The following is a 22,743-nucleotide window of genomic DNA, read 5'->3' on the forward strand; positions in this document are numbered from 1 at the left end:
TTTGGTTTCCCTATATATAGTTCGTGTAATGTATAGGGTAAAAGTTGTTCACATTAGCAGAGAGTGAGCAGAACTGAAGGGTTGTTCATTCCTAGTATTGGTGATCAAGTATTGTAAGTGCTAAAGCACCCGACGTATTCAATAATATACTTGTGTTTTGAAGCAATTCTGTGTTATTTACTTGTTATTATTAGTGTCCTTGAGTCACCGAGTGTTGGTATTCCGCACCAATACTCGTTTGGTTGATATCATATTGTAGTGATCCAGATTCGGGACTTACACTGGGGACAAGCCCAAAACTGGGGACAAGCCCAAACACGGATGTTAACTGGGGACTCGCCCAAACCGGGACTTAGCCCAAACGTAAGATAACGTGAAAACATTATAACCGGTGGTATAGTACGTCTACCATAAATCGTAGGATCCTCCATATAGCCGAAGACAACGAAATTGTCAGCCACTAAGCAAGTGTGTACTGGTCCCGCTGCCCCGGACTACACATTGGATAGCGTGCGCTACAGGCGAGAGTGTAAAAACTCTAATTCATAAGAAATGTGAAAACATTTAAACCTTAGGTGCTATGACCATCGGGGGTCATATCCAGTGGGCTAGGCCAAGGGAAATAGTAAAGTACCTTAAATGTAAAGGAGAGGTGGCCAACCTCTTGATTATTACACATCTTACTAATATCCTGCATTGTTATATAAAACTTGGAATAAACAAATCGTTAAGAATATATTATCCTTAAATTAATAAGAAATTGAAAAGGATAAAGGATAGGATAGATTTTACCAATTTTTAGGATCCTTGACCCTCTAAGGATAATATATCCTTACAGAATACTTGATCCTGATCAGAAAAAAATACTTCTTGAGGTGCATAGCATTCCATGCTCTTGGTAACATGTTGCCTTCCATAGTGAGCAAATGATATGCCCCCCTTTCCTGCCACCTACTCAATTAGATAAGGATATTCCCATTTGGGTGCTAACTTCCCATCAGCTGGATTGGTCGTGTTTTGGAAGACTTTTCTCAAAACCAGATCTCCTTCTTGAAATATTTTGATCCTTATATTTTTGTTGTATGCCTCAGCTACCTTTTGTTGATACACTGCCATTCTGATCTTGGCCAGGTCTCTGAGTTCTTCAACAGTATCCAAGTCTTCAATAAGGATTTCTTCATTGGCCTCAGGATCACGGATGCTTGTTCTTGCTGTAGGAACCACCATCTCTGGAGGGATTACTGCTTCTTATCCAAATACCAATGAAAAGGGTGTTTGGCCCGTTGCATTTTTGGGTGTTATCCTGTCGGCCCAAAGAACATAAGGTAGCTCCTCGGCCCACTTTCCCTTCTTGGAGCCTAGCTTCTTCTTTAGATTGTTGATGATGATTTTGTTGCTAGACTCCGCTTGACCAATAGCTTGAGGATGCACTGGAGTAGAGGTAATCATCTTGATGCCCCAGCTGTCACAAAAGTTAGTGGTTCTTTTCCCGATAAACTGGGAACCATTGTCACAAATAATTTCTGAAGGGATATCAAATCTAGTAATAATATTTCTTTTAATGAAAGATATCACCTCTTTTTCGCGTACTTGAACAAAAGCTTCTGCTTCTATCCACTTTGAAAAGTAATCCGTCATTGCAAGCATGAATACTTTTCCACCCGGTGCCTTTGGTAGCTTTCCTACAATATCCAATCCCCATTTCATAAAGGGCCATGAAGAGGATATAGGATGCATAGGTTCTGCTGGCTGGTGAAGGATGTTTGCATGTCTTAGGAAAGCATCACACTTCTTGGAGTGTTTCGTGGCATCTCTCTTAATTGTTGGCAAGAAATATCATGTTCTTAGAATCCTAGAAAACAGGGCTCTACCTCCGGTGTGATTACCACAATCACCTTCGTGAAAGTCTTTGAGCACCTCTTGGGTTTCAGGATCTTCGATGCACCTCAAGTATGGACCTGCAAGAGATTTTCTGTATAGCATATCATCCAATAAAATATATTGCGATACCTTGAGTTTGAAGGATTTGGGATTCTCATTGGTTGGAATCTCTCCTGTTTGAATGTATTTCTTGATTGGGTGGATCCATGATTCTTGATTATTCGAGGATAATGGATCCCAAAGTACAATCTCCTTGTCATTCATTATCTCCCCGACTTCTTGTTCTCCTATTGCTGGCGAGAGAATATGAATGATTGGGATCTTCATGTCTTCTGGAATCTTCAAGGATGAGGCTAAATTTGTCAAGGCATCTGCCCCAACCTTTTCTTCCCTTGGTACCTGTAAAATACTAAACAATTCGAAGGATTTTGCTAATTCCTTCACAATACTAGATATTTTATTAGTTTCTCACCTTTAACAGCATATAAGCCATTAAAGTGGTTACCAATCAATAATGAATCTATATATACTTGAAGATACCTGATCCTCATGCTTTTGGCTAATTGCAAACCTGCGGTCAGAGCTTCATACTCTGCTTCATTGTTCGTTGCTTGGAACTCACAGGCTGTAGACTGGGGTAATATGTCCCCCTGTGGCGATTTCAGTAGGATCCCTAATCTTGTTCCTCTTACGTTGGAGGCTCCATCCATGAAGAGGATCCAAGGATCCTTGTTTTCCTCAAGTTGTTGAACTACCAAATAAGCTTCTTTCTGCATATCGGTACTGAAATCAGCCACAAAGTTTGTGAGTGCTTGTGACTTGATGGCTGTTCTTGGTTCATACTGAATATCGTACGCGCTTAGCTTTACAGCCCATTTGGCCATCCTTCCTGACAATTTTGGTTTTCTAAGGACATTTTTAACAGGATAATTAGTTCTCAATATAATAGTATGAGTCTCAAAATAATGTCTCAATTTCGTAGAAGCCATAATAAGTGCAAGAATTAATTTCTCTAAATGATAATACCTGACTTCTACATCTAAAAGACTCTTACTTACATAATAGACGGGGTGCTATACACCTACATGATCCTTCACAAGGACAGCACTTATAGCATTACCTGACACGGCTAAGTAGAGATATAAGGATTCTCCATCCACAGGTTTCATCAGAGCTGGAGCTGAGGATAAGTAATCCTTCAAGGCTTTGAGCACAGCCTCATGCTTTTCCGTCCACTCAAACTTCTTATTTTTTCTAAGAATGTCGTAGAAATCTTTGCACTTCTCGGAGGATCTTGAGATGAACCTGTTGAGAGCGGCTATTCTTCCCATCAGCCTTTGGACATCCTTGGCATTTGCAGGCAACTTTAGGTTGATGATGGCTTCAATCTGTTCTGGGTTTGCTTCAATTCCTCTTTTAGTCACCATGTATCCCAGAAACTTTCCAGCCTTAACACCAAAGTGGCATTTTGACGGATTCAGTTTCATGTTATACTAGTCATGGATATTGAATGCTTCTTAAAGATCCCTGAGGTGATCCTCAGCCTTCTTTGACTTCACCACCATGTCGTCTATATAGACTTCCATGGTTTTGCCTAACTGATTCTTCAACATCATGTTGACCAGTCTTTGATATGTTGCCCCTGCATTTCTTAGTACACATGGCATAGCGATATAACAGTATATGCCGGTAGGAGTTATGAATGACGTATCCTCTTAATCAGATGGTTCCATCTGAATTTGTTGAAATCCAGAGGAAGCATCCATAAAGGTAAGCATCTCATGCCCTGCCGTTGCATCCACCAGGGAGTCTAAATGTGGTAACGGGAAAGGATCCTTGGGGAATGCTTGTATAAATCTGTAAAATCGACACACACCCTCCACTTTCCATTCTTTTTGAAACAACAACCACATTAGCCAACCATCGAGGATATTTAACCTCTCTGATCATACCAGCCTTAAGAAGTTTTTCAACTTCTTCTTGTATGATCTTGTTCCTTTCCGGAGTGAATTTTCTTCGCTTCTGATGGACGGGTTTAACAGATTTATCAAGGCCTAACTTATGAGTAATTACCTCCTTTGAAATACATGTCATGTCTGTTAGTTTAAAGGCAAAGGTAGATTTTCTCCGCCCTTAGAAGGATATCAAATCCTCCTCAATCTTGCTGGGGATACTGGATCCTAGGAACACCTTTACTTCTAGATCCTCGGGGTCCAAGGATACTTCTTTAACGTCTTTCTCCCGAGCTTCCAGAACGTCCCTAGGACATTGCTGTGGTTGCTATTAGAGGTGTGTTTTTTATCCGTACCCGAATAAGGAACCCAAACCGAAACGGCCCGAGACCCGAATAACCTGATCCGAATTCACCCGAACCGATTAAACTCTTAACCCGAACCCGAGATAAAATATTCGGGTCGGTATTTGGGTTGAAATACCCTTATTCGAGTTGACCCGAATAACCCGAAGTATGATACATCGATGTATGTATCCTTATTTTTATAGGGTAGTTTAGCGGTGAAGTAACATACACCTCTTGTTCCTCATAACCCGACATTTTGTGAAAATAAAAGTAATTTCTTAATAAAAAGTTTCAAAAATATTCAGATCTAAGACTCGATTGTTTAGATTTGAGGTGTCTGATTCAATAAGAACAAGATATAAATATAAAGATTGAAACTTTAATTGAAATAAGGAAGAGAAAACACCGGTTGATTGTAGATCTGGAAGAAAAATGAAAAACAGGACTGCTGACGTCACAAATCAATCGAACAGTGGTCTGCTTACGTCATTCTTCTTCAAATCTTCAATTAGCAACAATCTTTCTAAAATAGCAGTAATGAGCTCTGATACCACTTGTCGGTCCCCTCGATTACAGCTGGATCTTAATCAATCATGTCATAACTCACACAGATTAACCGTGTTGACAAGAGAGTTAATGACGGGTTGCTATATTTAGAAAGATATCCGTTTGTTAAAGGCGGAATCAATAACAAACATACGGTTGCAATGAATAATCAAAGGTGGAAAGCACACTTAAGATTCACTCAAAAGATTTCCATTTATATAATGTTAATCATACAAAAGGATAATCGATTTCGGGTTTTCTAGGAAACCTAAGACAGCCGTCACACAATATTCTCTCAATTAATGTGTCTGTCTTATCCGTATTGTGCTCTCTCACCTGGTGGCGTGCCCTAAATATTCTATTTATAGGCCTGTCAACCTAGGACAGCTGTCATTCCTTCTAGAAACCCTAAATACGGTCATACATATTCAAAATAAACTAAGTGTAAAACAAGTCTTCCGGGTAGGCTTTGCATCAATCTTGTCTTTTCGAGTATGCTCGGCCATCCTTCATAACTTGGTAACATAGAAGTGTGCTCGGGATCAGTTACCGGGTAGACTTTACTTAAAGAATATTTTACCAAGTAAAATACTCACCGAGTAGACTTCAGTCTTCTTGAATTTATCAGACTTGCCCGACAACTCCTTACGAGCAACCTTGTTCTTCAATGGTCCATTTCAACTCTTTGCCATAATATAACTTATTAGCAAAGTGTACTCGGGAATACAGTTCCTTGCTTGAGTTGAACCTTGCCCGATGTTACTTAGAGATATATTCCATTTATACATCAAGCTTGCTCGGACCATAATTATTAAAGAATACCTTGCCCGGTCTTCCAATCACTTGGCTTCATGGACTTGGTCAACCAAACCTTACTCGGAAGAGTAAAATACTTGGTTCTAAAGAACAGACTTGCTTGATAAAGTGAACCTTGCTCGGATTTACAAAAAACTAGTGTACCCTACTCGACAATGCAATAATTTGCAAACGCTGCTCGGATATCCACTTATGACGACTATTAGAAGTAAACCTTGCCCGTTAGGCAAAGTATCGTACTCGGCTAAGTAAAACCTTGCTCGGATGTCTAAGGTGTGCTCGGATCCATTACTTAGCGAATTTAGAGCAGGTTGAGAAGATTCCAATCTTCCATGTACTTCATTTATGTCAAATCTTTGACTCAACAATCTCTCCTTAGGTCAATTTATTGACCCAACATGTAACAAGGTTATAAATATAATAGATCGAGTCGGCCAACCTGGATGGATGGTCAACATAAGTAGAATGGTCCAAGAAAACGTCAGAAATCATTTCCCCGCCACCTGTAATATCAACCATAAAACCGCACTCAAACATTGTATGATTATAGTTATGTATTATAAGTGGTTGATGTTTGTTTATATAAAGCTGACTCACCTAAGAATGGAGGCATAGAAGCCAATAGTTCACTCTTTCCATATAAGAAACCAATGCTTGTAGGCCCACACATCTGAAGCATGTTTATCCCTCATTTCATAAGAATCGAATAAGTATGTTTTACAAGTGGCCATTTTAAGCTCATTTATTTATGAACATGTCGATTCATGTTATGTTGTATCTCTAACTGTAACACCCCGCAACCGCAGCGGAAACGTAAACGGGATGCGACAGACACCTCTGATATCAACCACATTGTTTATAAAGAGAACTGAATGCATTAATATACTTCAAAATTACATTATCTCGTATTTCATTACCGTCTAGGTGATACACACATCATACCATACGATACATAACTCTATTTGTTATAATGTATCCTAACATCCCGCACGCAAATCTTACACACATCAAGCACTTAGCACGTAAGCAATCACCTTATCTTAGTTGTACCTGAAAAGCATGTGAGAAAACGGGTCAACTACGAATAGTTGGTGAGTTTCACAATTTTAGTAAGCCATGATAAATCCATATCATAATATAATATTATCTGGGGACACTGTTAACCCAGTACTGTACTCACTCCGGGGTTAATGTTAACCCAGAAACACTTTTAGGAACCCCTGGGGACACTGTTAACCCAGTATTGTACTCACTCCGGGGGCAATGTTAACCCGGAAACACTTCTAGGAACCCCTGGGGACACTGTTAACCCAGTACTGTACTCACTCCGGGGGCAATGTTAACCCGGAAACACTTCCAAAGACATCCGGGGACACTGTTAACCCAGTCCTGTACTCACTCCGTACGATTCCCATACAATCAAATATTTATAAATACACGCAAATCCATGCGTTCAGTATGTATTTAAACATTTCAATAGTAACATGCTTTCCGCCCCGGGAAAATATTTTAAAACAATTCAGAAAAAGGGGCTCTTGAAACTCACCTTAGCACATGCAAGCAGGTAACAATAATCATTATCAATTAACACGTCCAATCTGTAATATGATCCCTACGATTGTTATTATACAATTATTGTTTATATAATCTTTAACCTTATCAATCGGTACATCTGGGGACACTGTTAACCCAGTACTGTACCTGTTCCGGGGGCAATGTTAACCCAGAAGCACTTCTCCGGACTCAGATTGTGATGTCATTTAGAGTTCCATGGTCACAATTACTATTAGTCGTTTTTCTCGTTTTGCGTGCCTAGTACGGTTATTCGTTTTCTTTTTATGTTTCAAAAATGAGTTTGGTCACACACGACCCGAAAATAGTCGTTGACTGATAGTTTAAGTAAAGTTGTGAAATTTGAGCTCGGTTTAGACGCCCCGTTTGGCCGCGGGACCCGTTTCCATCTTTAGCGTACCGGAAACTGTTAAAATAGGTTAAAATTACTCAAATCATCCGAATTATTTTCGGATGATTTATTTTTACTTGTTTAACTCATTTATATGAAAATAGTTCATTTTTAGGGTTTTTATACACCAGTCAGCTCGCTTAAGCGAACTTCACCGGTTTACGCGTTTTAACTTTAAAAGTTTGATAATTAGCACGATTAATTATCCGTTTACTCTCGGATCTTGAAATTTTGGACAAATCACTTTTTAACAGTGGGGAATTTTATAAAAATATTTCCATAATTAATTCTTATATTTAAAATTTATTTATCTATTTTTAAACACCATTTAAACACTAAATATGTCGTAAATACCAAACGATCTTAGAAAAATCCCAAATTTTTCCTGGATGTCCCCTGCCATCCACATAGTCCCCTGTAATTTTTCCAGAACCAAAATCTTCTTTTACATGCCCTTTTTACTAAAACCGAGCTAGAAATCCCTAGAACTCGTTTAACCGAAAAGCCTACTTAGACTTCTCCAACGGACCTCAAATTTTGTGTGTGACTTATACATGATATGAAAAGCTTATCTGTAATTTTCCAGAATTTTTCATGATATTTAATTATTTTTCACCATTTTTGGCCAAAACCGAGCATTAAATTCACCAAATATTCATCCTTTATCCAAAAATTACCAAAAATTTACAGAACTCATATTTTCATGTTTTTAACAACTCTGTAAAATTTCATGACCTAACTCTAAAGCATCAACAATCTGTCCAAATTTCCCAAAACCGAACATAAACCGAATATACCTTTCGTTTTCCGCCACTACAAGCTACAAACTCGCCTTTCCGCCTTATCTACCACTACACACAGAGCCTACAACCAACATACCACAATACCAAGCAAGTCACACTCACGATCAAGCCTTTTTCACTATAGCTTCGGTTAAGATATCAAAACAAAGATTTAAACCGTAAAAATTCGTTCTTGGTTCGTTTAACCCCTTTCTTGGACCAAGATCCCTTGTATAACCCGTATACATCACTTGATCATGCAAGAATCAGTTTTCATCTTTAAAACCTCATTTTCTTGCAATTAAACTCAAGAAACGAAGATGGAAACGTAAATAACTCGACCTTTAGTTTTTCTTGCTCCAAAACTCGGTTTTTAGTTCATGGACTTGAGAGGAATTGATGAAAATTGTTGATTGTGTTAAGAAAAAAGAAATAAGGGTTAGGGGAATCCCTCCCCAACCGATCGGAACCTTAAGGGGGTGGGGTGGGCCCACCTCCTTCATTCTTGGCCACTCATTCGGATTTCCGTAATCTGGATAATGTTTTGGATAATCTGGTTCAGTTCGTTTTTCGGTTAAACGTTTAATTCGGCTTAAAACGAGGCCAAAACGGTTGTTTTTCGGCTAAAAATGAAATTTATATAAAACCGATTTAAAAACTTTAAAAACTTAAACCATGACATTTATTAACTCAAAACATCATATTATTAATTATCGCGCATCTTTTTCGGCATGATCGATTGTCTCTTGCTCGGTTTGGTATTAAAGGTTTCGTTTAATGTACCTTCGTACCATTAAATCGAAATTATTTTTCTGTGCCGTACTTTACTTATCCCGAAGCATTAATGCTTCGTAATATCACTAAATATCATATATCTCGTCTATAATTGAACCCTCGATTCGTTCGGGTTTCAATAACCATCAATCGATTAATCGCATATTCAATACGATAAATTATTTATTCACGCACAATTAATACAGTGAACCCTGTATTCTCGTATAGTTACTATGGTAACTCATGTACCCGACATTAAATATGACGTAACTATTGTCTACCGGTTAGGGTATACCGGGTTTCGTCGGAATCGTTACATTCTCCCCCGTTAAGAAATTTCGTCCTCGAAATTTTACACGCTCACTATCCCTTTCCGAGGGAAAGGTGGAGGTTTTTCCTTCAGAATACACCCTCGCGTTACCAGGTATAATCTAGTCCTCGCTGTGAATTCCACTTAATCTTAATCAATAAAGCTTGGTGTGTCCAAACTGTTTAGTTTTCCCGTCTACTATATCTATGGAATCATTTATGATATCAAGTATGTCTTTTATGAGTACCTCCATTACTGGTACTTTCGTTGCTTCATCGCTTAGGTACTTTTCAATCCGTATACATGGCAAAACATCATGTATAGCCCCTGGAGTAGTTTAATTGATAAACTAAATGACCAATCATGGAGATAGTCTCATGAGGTCCAACATATTAAGGGGCTATTTTCGGTTTTGCCAAACCTTATATCACCTCTCGAAGGTGATGCCTTAAAAATACCTTGTCACCTCTTTCCAGCGACAATGGTTTCCTTTGAATGTTGACATAAATCCTTTGCCAATCTCGCGCTGCTTTCAACTTATCTTAAATATTATAAATCCGATTGGTTGTTTCTCGAATCAACCCAATTCTTATGGCTTGATTGACGCCCATTTTTAATTTAACAAATTGGTGATAATTACTTCACCCATACAAAGCTTCAAGCTCTCGATGTTTCCTTCCCCGCCTTCCAATATTGGAAGTAGGATGACTATTTCGATCTGAGATAATTGAAAATGGTACTCCACGACGAGATACCATTTCACCATCATGAATTTGGGCGAGAATTTATCGTGGTAATCGTCATGGATTGGAATGAAATGCGAGGATTGGTTAATTGATCCGCGATTACCCAATTTAACTCATGCCTTTGATATATCTTGGGAATTTGCGCCCCGAAATCCATTGTAATTTATTCCCACTATCATTGGCGAATTTTCTGTCGTTGTGGCGTTCCCTAGGGTTTTCGGTGTGCAGCCTTATCTCTTGCATAACTTAAATTTTCACCAACATACGTAACCATATCTTTCTCCACACTCGGTCATTAACAAAATACTTTCAGATATTCGTATCATCAATAGTCTAATCCGATCCCGGATGTATGAAATATTTCGATCTATGCGTTTCGTTCATGATTAATTCACGAAGGTCATGGGGGGTCGGGATCCAAACCCGATCTTTGAAATAGAGAATTTCGTCCACGCGCTGTTCAAAATTCTTCTCGTTGCCGTAAAGTTCCTCCTTTTCGATGTTCCTCTTTCAACGCCTCACGTTGAGCGACTCGAATCAGGTCCGAAAAGTTCGACTGGACTATCATCCCTAGCGCTCGCACTCGCAATGGCTTAACCCGACCTTTCCTACTCAAAGCATCGGCTACGACGTTAGCCTTGCCGGGGTTATAACGGATGTCACAGTCATAATCGCTTAACAACTTGACCCATCTTCGTTGCCTCATATTCAATTCTTTCCGATCAAATATGTGCTGCAAACTTTTATGATTAGTGAAGATGGTGCACTTCGTACCGTGGAGATAATGTCTCCAGATTTTAAGTGTGAAGATAACCGCTCCCAGTTCTAAGTCATGAGTAGTGAAATTTTTCTTGTGTACTTTTAACTGTCGGGAAGCATAGGCTATAACCTTAATATACTGCGTCAACACGCATCCTAACCCTTTATGCGATGCGTCACAATACGCGACAAAACCATCGTCTCTATCGGGGAGTCTTAAAATCGGCGCTTGGCACAATTTTAATGGTTTTAATCTTATTTGGATCTATGTGAAATCCTTGTTGTTCTACAACATGACCAAGGGATTATGCCTTCTTTATTCAAAATCACATTTCGAAAACTTCGCGTACAACTCCTCTTGCTTTAACCCTTCCACAATTTTCCTTAACCGTCGTTCGTGCTCCTTTTTACGTTGCGAATATATCAAAATATCATCAATGAATGTTATGACAAGTTTGTCAAAATAAAGTTTACCAACTCGGTTCATGAGTTCTATGAATGCTGCCGGCGCATTTGTTAGCCCGAAGGCATAACTAAGAATTCATAATGGCCGTAGCGAGTCCAAAACGCTATTGTTGCAACGTCATCCTCTCGGATTTTTCATTTGGCGATAACTATATCTAAGACCAATTTTCTAAAAATAAATCGCCCCTTGCAGTTGGTTAGACAGATCGTTTACTTCGAAGAAGTGAATACCTATTCTTGATCGTCACTTTATTTAGTTCTCCCTAATCAATACATATCCTAACACTTCCTTCCTTCATTTCCCAAATAACACTGGTACACCCCATGGTGACTAACTAGGTCGTATGAATCCTTTACCCAACAATTCTTGTAACTGCTTGGATAATTCTTGCATCTCGGACGGTGTAAGTCGGTAGGGTGCTTTAGCAACAGGACCAGCTTGAGACATAAAATCGATTCTGCATTCGACCTGTCGGTTTGGCGGTAATCCATGAAGTTCTTCTGGGAAAACTTGTGGAAATTCGCGTACCACCGGGGTATCTTCTATATGTTTTCTTTTAAATCATACACTTTTCTCTGTATCTAATCGCTTCATCATCCGAATGAGAGCTTCTAATCATCTTCTTTTCATATTTGATTTCAGCTTCATGTTGAGTTGGCCAATCCATGTTAACTATTACGTTAAAGTCGTAGGTCAATAAGGAAATGTTAATCGTTCAGAATAATAGGACAATTCTGAACTATTTAGCTAACCATTAGGGATTTACCCTTAGCGACTCTACAGTATCGGGGTCTATAGTTTCACTAATCGGTATCTTTCCAAATGATAGGAGGTTAACAAGAACTAGCTTCTATCGGCAACCGCAAAAAATATCACTGAAGCCTATTGATTTAAAACTACAACATACTTAATACCACCTTTGAATCATGATGTACTTTATTCGAATTCTCGGCTCCTTGCTTGATCAAAGGTTGATGCTTGTCCTGAGGTTCGTCTTCCAATGACACCTTGGTTCAACTTTGGGCAAATTCTCTTGAAACGTTCTGTACTGCCACATTCATAGCAAGTACAACTGTTTGGCATAATTTAGTCTCTTTGAATGGATTGTTATTGAAGTTGTTGGTTTCGGAGTGGTTGTACACGAATGGGTTGGGGTTGCCGGTTCACACGGCTTCAATTGGTTCTACAATTGGGGCATTACGTCCATCTTTACCACACCTGTGGTCTACTATTACTCGACATTCTTCTTCCTACTTATTCAAAGTCTATCTTGCACTATGCCTTTATCACTTCTCTTCTTTAACACTCGACGTCTCACCCAACGTCCTTCCAGTCCGCTTCCAATAGAGTCAAATACATCAATGCTGGCTTGTGACACAACCCTTCCAAAGGTTGTATATTTCGCAGGATTGACTATACTCCTTATCGCTGGAGTTAGTCCCCAATATAGTGCTCACTTCGCTTAGTTTCAGGAGTAATTAACCATGTTACCAGACATGGCAATTCCTTCAAACAATTAGCGTGCTCTAAGTGATCAGCACACAACATTTCTATCTTCCATAGCTCAGTTCCCAATCTCTGAACTTAATTACTCGAATAAAAGTGCTCTTAGCACAAGAATTTCAAATTCTGACCGTAACATCAGAGTAATAATTTTCTAACTATAATTTGTACCGTCGTGTTCCGTCACGATACAACATAATCTACTAACATATCTGTAGCATATTTCACTACACAATGTTCTAGGCTCTTACCAAAATCCTTGACCATTTTGATCTTTTCTATCCACTCGCTAATCTATTCCTCCCTTTACCATCAGTAAACTATTAATAATTTCCTTAACACGATCAACAAACATATCCTTCATACCGGATCTAAATCATTACGACTACTATTCATGCTTAGTTTATAACTAATACTTGTAGTCATAATTGTTCTCGGTGGGACATTATCACTCTTAGTAATACTACTGAGAATTTAAATATTCATATTCATGTGATTGCTCGATTTATAATCCCGCGATCACATTTGCATCAACACTAGCAGTGATCTGTGATACAACATTCGGTATCGTCATCTGCTATCTTTGAGCATTCAATTGAATCATATCAATCTCCATCATTGGAGTTACTCTCTTTATGTCATTCTGCCGTACTCATCCCGTACGCAGTAATTAATACTAATCTCACCGTATAACTCGTTACCAGCTCAATCATATCAACAGGTACACATACACACCAAATATTATCATACATATTACACATACCAGTATCTAGTATATATGTCCCACAAGTATAATAACATATGGACTTAACCTGACGTCGGTTAACGTTTAAATATGTTTCATAACCCTTGTCACCAACCGACATATAGATCTTTCTCAACAATATTAATGTTTAATATACTTGATTTCAATATCCTTCTGCATGTCAGCATAACCGATACATGCTCGCCGTGAGCACCAAACGATTACGTACCACGGAGTTATAATATCCGTGTCTATTTGTATATCCGGCATACACGGTATTCCACCTACGAACGAACAACCAACTATGCTATAATGATTCCAACACCTCTTGGTGTATGGGTAATCGTTCTATTCGAGCATACATGGGTGTAGGCATCTAACGGATATAAGGATAACATAGGGAATTGCAAGGTTCAAGGTAATCGCGCAACATGGGTTGCCTTCAAATATTATCAATTACTATCATGGGAAACTCTATCACTTGCTCAGTCAATGACCTTAGGCGTTCTAGGTTCGCTAAAATCAGTAATTCTCGATCTGGAGGAGGCATGTCTCATATGTTTGGGAGTGAGCAATACATATATATATTTCTATATATTATTTTTTATCTGCTCATTTATTATCCATTTTATTATTGTTATTTTATTTTTATTTTAAGGGAACAAGAATGGGTTCAAGTACAGGTCCGTCCGTACGTGAGGGTCGTCACTCCGGGGACAATGTTAACCCAGAAACACTTTTAGGAACCCCTGGGGACACTGTTAACCCAGTACTGTACTCACTCCGGGGGCAATGTTAACCCGGGAAACACTTCTAGGAACCCCTGGGGACACTGTTAACCCAATACTGTACTCACTCCGGGGACAATGTTAACCCGGAAACACTTCCAAAGACATATGGGGACACTGTTAACCCACTCCTGTACTCACTCCGTACGATTCCCGTACAATCAAATATTTATAAATACACGCAAATCCATGCGTTCAGTATGTATTTAAACATTTCAATAGTAACATGCTTTCCGCCCCGGGAAAATATTTGAAAACAATTCAGAAAAAGGGGCTCGTGAAACTCACCTTAGCACATGCAAGCAGGTAACAATAATCATTATCAATTAACACGTCCAATCTGTAATATGATCCCTACGATCGTTATTATACAATTATTGTTTATATAATCTTTAACCTTATCAATCGGTACATCTGGGGACACTGTTAACCCAGTACTGTACCTGTTCCGGGGGCAATGTTAACCCAGAAGCACTTCTCCGGACTCAGATTGTGATGTCGTTTAGAGTTCCATGGTCACAATTACTATTAGTCGTTTTTCTCGTTTTGCGTGCCTAGCACGGTTATTCGTTTTTTTTTATGTTTTAAAAATGAGTTTGGTCACACACGACCCGAAAATAGTCGTTGACTGATAGTTTAACTAAAGTTGTGAAATTTGAGCTCGGTTTAGACGCCCCGTTTGGCCGCGGGACCCGTTTCCGTCTTTAGCGTACATGAAACTGTTAAAATAGGTTAAAATTACTCAAATCATCCGAATTATTTTCGGATGATTTATTTTTACTTGTTTAACTCATTTATATGAAAATAGTTCATTTTTAGGGTTTTTATACACCAGTCAGCTCGCTTAAGCGAACTTCACCGGTTTACGCGTTTTAACTTTAAAAGTTTGATAATTAGCACGATTAATTATCCGTTTACTCTCGGATCTTGGAATTTTGCACAAATCACTTTTTAACAGTGGGGAATTTTATAAAAATATTTCCAGAATTAATTCTTATATTTAAAATTTATTTATCTATTTTTAAACACCATTTAAACACTAAATATGTCGTAAATACCAAACGATCTTAGAAAAATCCCAAATTTTTCCTGGATGTCCCCTGCCGTCCACATAGTCCCCTGTAGTTTTTCCGGAACCAAAATCTTCTTTTACATGCCCTTTTTACTAAAACCGATCTAGAAATCCCTAGAACTCGTTTAACCGAAAAGCCTACTTAGACTTCTCCAACGGACCTCAAATTTTGTGTGTGACTTATACATGATATGAAAAGCTTATCTGCAATTTTCCAGAATTTTTCATGATATTTAATTATTTTTCACCATTTTTGGCCAAAACCGAGCATTAAATTCACCAAATATTCATCCTTTATCCAAAAATTACCAAAAATTCACAGAACTCATATTTTCATGTGTTTAACACCTCTGTAAAATTTCATGACCTAACTCTAAAGCATCAACAATTTGTCCAAATTTCCCAAAACCGAACATAAACCGAATATACCTTTCGTTTTCCGCCACTACTAGCTACAAACTCGCCTTTCCGCCTTATCTACCACTACACACAGAGCCTACAACCAACATACCACAATACCAAGCAAGTCACACTCACGATCAAGCCATTTTCACTATAGTTTCGGTTAAGATACCAAAACAAAGATTTAAACCGTAAAAATTCGTTCTTGGTTCATTTAACCCCTTTCTTGGACCAAGATCCCTTGTATAACCCGTATACATCACTTGATCATGCAAGAATCAGTTTTCATCTTTGAAACCTCATTTTCTTGCAATTAAACTCAAGAAACGAAGATGGAAACGTAAATAACTCGACCTTTACCTTGTTTTTCTTGCTCCAAAACTCGGTTTTTAGTTCATGGACTTGAGAGGAATTGATGAAAATTGTTGATTGTATTAAGAAAAAAGAAATAAGGGTTAGGGGAATCCCTCCCCAACCGATCGGAACCTTAAGGGGGTGGGGTGGGGCCCACCTCCTTCATTCTTGGCCACTCATTCGGATTTCCGTAATCTGGATAATGTTTTGGATAATCTGGTTCAGTTCGTTTTTCGGTTAAACGTTTAATTCGGCTTAAAACGATGCCAAAACGGTTGTTTTTCGGCTAAAAATGAAATTTATATAAAACCGATTTAAAAACTTTAAAAACTTAAACCATGACATTTATTAACTCAAAACATCATATTATTAATTATCGCGCATCTTTTTCGGCTTGATCGATTGTCTCTTGCTCGGTTTGGTATTAAAGGTTTCGTTTAATGTACCGTCGTACCATTAAATCGAAATTATTTTTCTGTGCCGTACTTTACTTATCCTGAAGCATTAATGCTTCGTAAAATCACTAAATATCATATATCTCGTCTATAATTGAACCCTCGATTCGTTCGGGTTTCAATAACCATCAATCGATTAATCGCATATTCAATACGATAAATTATTTATTCACGCACAATTAATACAGTGAACCCTGTATTCTCGTATAGTTACTATGGTAACTCATGTACCCGACATTAAATATGACGTAACTATTGTCTACCGGTTAGGGTATACTGGGTTTCGTCGGAATCGTTACACTAACAGACCAAATGGTAAAATAAAATAAATAATAGCTAAAGATATTTGGTATGTTGAAACTCAACCGGTGCATTTTCAATCAAAATCATTTTATTAAATAATTAAATTATTATTGAAATAGTAAAACCATGTATGGCACACTAGTTGCATATAAAAAATAAAACTTTAGAAAAAAGTGAATGGGAAAGGGGTGTGCATGAATAGATCTGAGTGTTTGGTTTCATGTTAAGGTTAAAGCTGTTATTATTGGTTAGTTACCTGTTGATCAAGAAAAGTGGCTATATCTGTGGGATGAAGGCCCTCAATATTGAAGGAACATAGAGCAGCACGATGGACCATCTGTGAAGGGGCCGGTCCATAGATACGAACACCGGGAATCGCGTGAAGGTTTTCATAAAGGTAATTAGCCAGATCTACCAGTAAATAACAATATTAAATGATGATTTAAGGTAAAATTACATCTAGCAATCATTGCAAAAAATTGATTGATTTGGGTAATTTTTGTTTACTAAATGGATTGATTGGGTCGACGCAAACTATAAAATGGGCCAAGACCACCCACCACAATTGTCTTCCGCCATCACAAAAAACATTTAGCGGGTGGACCCATTTTGTTACTTTTTCAAAAGCTGACCCGTTTCAACTTGAGTCCATTTTAGTTAAAACGACCAAATTCCAAATCGAGTCCATTTTGGTCAAAACCTGTTTTGACCTGGAGAAAAGATCCAATACAATAATGCCTTAACGAACATTACGTACGCGAATCCATTTTTTCACGAATCGACTCATACAATCACATTCAAACATCTCGGAATCGTCAATCCATATCCAATCAACCATTGGTTCAACGAAAAAAACAGTTTTGGATGGTTAATCAGTCAATTTTTCACTTTTTTCAAGAAGACCGTTTTTGAGCGTTTGCTGAACGTTTATGTTTTGTTAGCGTTTTCTGAGTGTTTCAGGTTTTTGCCTTTGCTTTTTGCCTCTGAGCGTTTCGCGTACTTACCGTACGTTAAGGCATTAGCGTATGGTAACTGCACCCTTTGACCTGAACCAAATTCAGATTTTCAAAAAGAACCCATTTTTTTTTTCTAAAAGACCCGTTTCAACCCAAGACCATTTGGTCAACCCCTGTTTTGACCTAAACCCGCTTTAAAAAAGGAAGCTTTTAACCTGAACCCAGTTTTGGCTCGTTAACTGACCCGACCCGACCACCCATTTTTACCATACTTTGGCAATACTGGTTAAAATAGATTTGAAATTTGAAAAATCAGTTATTTTGATGTATAAAGACAAAGAAGATGAATATTAAAGCAAGAATGGAATAGATGAAAATAACCACATAATCATGAATCTTTTGCAAGCCAACTTGAGAAAGATAATCAATTACTGTTCCTAAGCCAATAGCTTCCCCAATCGCAAGCGTTCCAGCCTCAAATTTGAAACACCACAACTATGAATTCAAGATGCAAGGATCAAAGTTCAGGTGGGCCCATGTGGATGGTTGATGCAAAAGGCATTTATAACTACTTTGACCTCAAGAGTCAAAGTTTGTAACAAGGTTATAAATATAATAGATCGAGTCAGCCAACCTGAATGGTGGGTCAGAAAAGTTAGAATGATCCAGGAAAAAGTCAGAATCATTTCCTCGCCACCTGTAATATCAACCATAAAACCGCACTCAAACATTGTATGATTAGAGTTATGTATTATAAGTGGTTGATGTATGTTTATATAAAGCTGACTCACCTAAGAATGGAGGCATAGAAGCCAATAGTTCACTCTTTCCATATAAGAAACCAATGCCTGTAGGCCCACACATCTGAAGCATGTTTATCCCTCAATTCATAAGAATCGAATAAGTATGTTTTACAAGTGGCCATTTTAAGCTCATTTATTTATGAACATGTCGATTCATGTTATGTTGTATCTCTAACAGACCAAATGGTAAAATAAAATAAATAATAGCTAAAGATATTCGGTATGTTGAAACTCAACCGGTGCATTTTCAATTAAAATCATTTTATTAAATAATTAAATTATTATTGAAATAGTAAAACCATGTATGGCACACTAGTTGCATATAAAAAATAAAACTTTAGAAAAAAGTGACTGGGAAGGGGTGTGCATGAAACCAAAAAAAACGAACCAAAATAACCAAACCCTAACAAAAACAGACGATTTGGTTTTATATTATTGTAAAATCCAAATGTTCAGTTCAGTTACGGTTATGCATGTAATAGAGACCAAAAAATTGAACCGAATGTATGAATTTACGTTTTAAATTTTAAATCACAATGATTTAGAGTTTAATAAACAGTGTAATCCAAATATTATAGCCCAAATGCATAATAATCAAGTAACCATCAATTACCAAAAAAATTTAGGCCCAAATTCATTATTTTGTGCCACATTTTCTTTTAGGCCCAAAAATTCAAGTCCAAATGGCAAAACCGTAACCGAAATTAACCCAAACCAAAACCGAGCGATTTTAACCTACAACTGACGCAAACCAAACTATGCACAACTATAGCTGGGATCAACCTTTAGTGAAACTAACTCACCTTGTGAGAAGAAGCAATAAGAAAATCAACGCCAAGATCTTGGACATCAACAACCATATGTGGTACACTTTGACAAGCATCCACCAGTATTCTTGCCCCAACGTCATGTACCAATTGAGCAATATTCTTAATTGGAAGAACCGAAGCTACATAAAATTTTAAAAAATCATGGCATCTACATCACACAGATAAAAACTTTGGCAACAAAAATTGGTCAAAGACGATGCATGTAACTTATGCATTCCAAGCATGTTTGAGACATGATGAACCACCACTAGTATAGTCCTTTTGGAAAGCAAATCTTGTAGCATTTTGGTATCCAGGACTTCATCTTCTGTTAAACTAACAAACTTCAAAACTGTGCCAGTTTCCTTAGAGAGAATTTGAAATGAAACAATGGCACTATGATGTTCAGCAATTGTAACAACTATCTGCAGGTATTGATAATAAATCCGACTATAAGAATATTAACGTTTTTATTCGAGAATATTAAAATAAAAAAAAACGCACCTCATCACCGGCTTTTAAATTAGAAAGTACCTATGAATAAGCTACAAGGTTGATAGCTTCAGTAACATTTCTCGTGAAGACGATTTCACTAGATTCTGGCACGTTTACAAAAGCCGCGACCTTCTTTCTTGCCATTTCATACTCATCCGTTGCCCGTGCACTAGTGTTTAAATAAAATTATTATACATGATTGTTGATGAGATGGTGAGAGTTAATTGGTGTGTTAAATAGGATACCTTAAGAAATGAATTCCACGATGCACGTTTGAGTTATATGATCTATAATAATTGTTAAGAGCATCTATAACAGCTGATGGCTTCTGTGAGGTTGCTGCATTGTCTAAGTAAAGGAGGTTTGATCCATTTTTTACCTTCTGCAAGATAAACGTTGATCATAACATGATATTTCATAATATCTTTCCATAATAACACGACATGTTTAACACAACTAGTGAACCCGAACATGTTTAACTGAACATGTCATTTTCATAAACACTAACATGGATATGTTTAATAATCGGGTTACACAACACGACACGTTTAACACTATTAAAAGGGGATCAGTTTGATAACATGAATGAGACCATACGCTTAACAGATTAAATTTGACCAGTTCAATAACATGATCGGCACAACAAGTTTAACACAATTAGGGGAAAAAGACACAATTAACACGACTAAACAACAGTCACCAAAAGATACAAACCAATCCAATGTAACTACAATATACTAATATATTATGAAGCAACGCCGACATAAATGTGCCATGTCGACCTGTTAACCTATTTAACACAATAAAAATGTGTCTATGCGTATCATAAATGAGGTTAACCGTGTTGAACCTGTTTATAGATTTGACCCAATTGTTCAGACTCAGTCGTTCTATTGTGGGACTGTTGCCTATTAGAAAGAATATTATTGTGTGAGTTTTTAGAGTGTGAAGTGTTGTTGTATGTAGAATTGGGGGAGATACTACTTGTAGCTCATAAAATGATATTTGAATAGTATAACAGAGTCCATGATTATGCATCCAATTATGCATCACCCCCTTTGAGTTTGAATCCATCCAATAACAGAAATTTCCAATTGGAATGAATACTAGTATTAACTAACTACCACCGATAAATAAAAATACGTGTAACTGAATTGAATAATGATAATAATAAGATAAAGAAGTAGGTTTAGGTTTAGGAGGTTATTGCAATTACCTGGTGTAGAATATGAAAGTGGGGTCGGGTAGCGTGGCCTAGAGAGACGGGTGCTGGAACAGAGACAGAAGTTGAGGTTGTTGTTGTTGAATATGAAGAAAAGATTTAGAAGAAGATGATTTTAAGCGGAGGAGTTTGAGAGGAGATGTTGTTCGAATGGATAAATAATAATTAGGGTTAGGGTGGTTGTTTATTATGAGTTGAGGGAGTTTCACGACTACTCCTTCCATGCTAGTCATCATCATCATCGTCGTCTCCAGCTAATGAATTTGCCCCCACCCAAACCTCCTCCTTTCAACTTTTAACTGCTGCTTCTACATATCAACAACATACACTTTTATTATCTTTTTTTTTTATTTTTTTTATCAAATCACCTCTCAATTCGTTATAAACATCCACTCTCATTCGTTAACTTAGTTCGTGCTCTCCATTCGTTAAAAATTAAACTCCAATTCGTTATAAATATCCACCATTCGTCAACCATTCATTGATTCGTTACATAATTAACGAATCTGCTCAATTCGTTATAACTTACCATTCTAATTCGTAATAACAGTTGCCCGAATGGCCTCCCATTCGTTATGATTTCCACTTCGTCATACTCATAACAAATCATCTTAATTCGTTACCAATACCTTTACTAATTAACTTAACGAATCACTTTAATTCGTTACATTTAACTTAACGAATTTCCTTAATTCGTTATCATTACCTTAACGATTTAACTTAACGAAATACTCTAATTCGTTAAAATTTCCACAACGAATTGCCTCCTAATTCGTTAGAATTTACATAATGAATTACCTCCTAATTTGTTAAACTTCCTTAACAAACTAGCCTTCTAATTCGTTAAACATCCTTAATGAATTGCTACAGTAATAACGAATTAAGTTGTTGGATCTGAACTTTTTTGCCGGAAAAACGAAATTCGCCGGAAAATACTGTTACATCGCCGGAAAAGTTCAGATCTGGCCGGATCTAGAAATTTGAACTTCATCCATGGTGAAATCATCAAAACACCATCATAACTCATGAAATTCTACCCGAACACTCGGATTTTCATCACGATTCCGAAACCATAATCATTTTAACTTAACAATCATTGATTCAAAACCAATTAACTTAACCCATAACATGCTAATCAATGGTGAAATCTTCAGTTCACCATAATTAACCACCAAAATCCACAGAAACATGTGAATTTTAATAATAAACACAAATCCATAATCCAATTAACTTAACAATCACTAAATTATCATAAACAGAATCAAAAGTTATCATGCTCTTCCATGGTGAATCACTCAATATACCATAAATTAACACCAAATTACAAAAGAAGTTACATCTTCCATCAATAAACACGAATTCACCAACAAATCCACCAATAACACACTAATTTACTCTAGATCTGACCAAAACCCGAAGAACACGAAGAACACGAAGAACCCGAAAAACTCAGATTCATACCTTACTCGAAGCATCGAGAGCAGCTGTCTGCTC

The 22,743-nt window shown here is 37.4% G+C and overlaps 1 pseudogene; it reads right to left on the bottom strand.

Moving 5' to 3' along the window:
* Window positions 1-17,063: 17,063 nt before the first annotated feature.
* LOC143612716 (cysteine desulfurase 1, chloroplastic-like) lies at window positions 17,064-21,339 on the bottom strand (annotated as a pseudogene).
* Between the last annotated feature and the right edge of the window lie 1,404 nt (window positions 21,340-22,743).

The sequence above is a fragment of the Bidens hawaiensis genome, unplaced genomic scaffold, assembly GCF_021521415.1.
Source record: "Bidens hawaiensis isolate Kalapana, Puna unplaced genomic scaffold, B.hawaiensis_p1.1 tig00035428_1, whole genome shotgun sequence".
NCBI classification, from domain to species: domain Eukaryota; kingdom Viridiplantae; phylum Streptophyta; class Magnoliopsida; order Asterales; family Asteraceae; genus Bidens; species Bidens hawaiensis.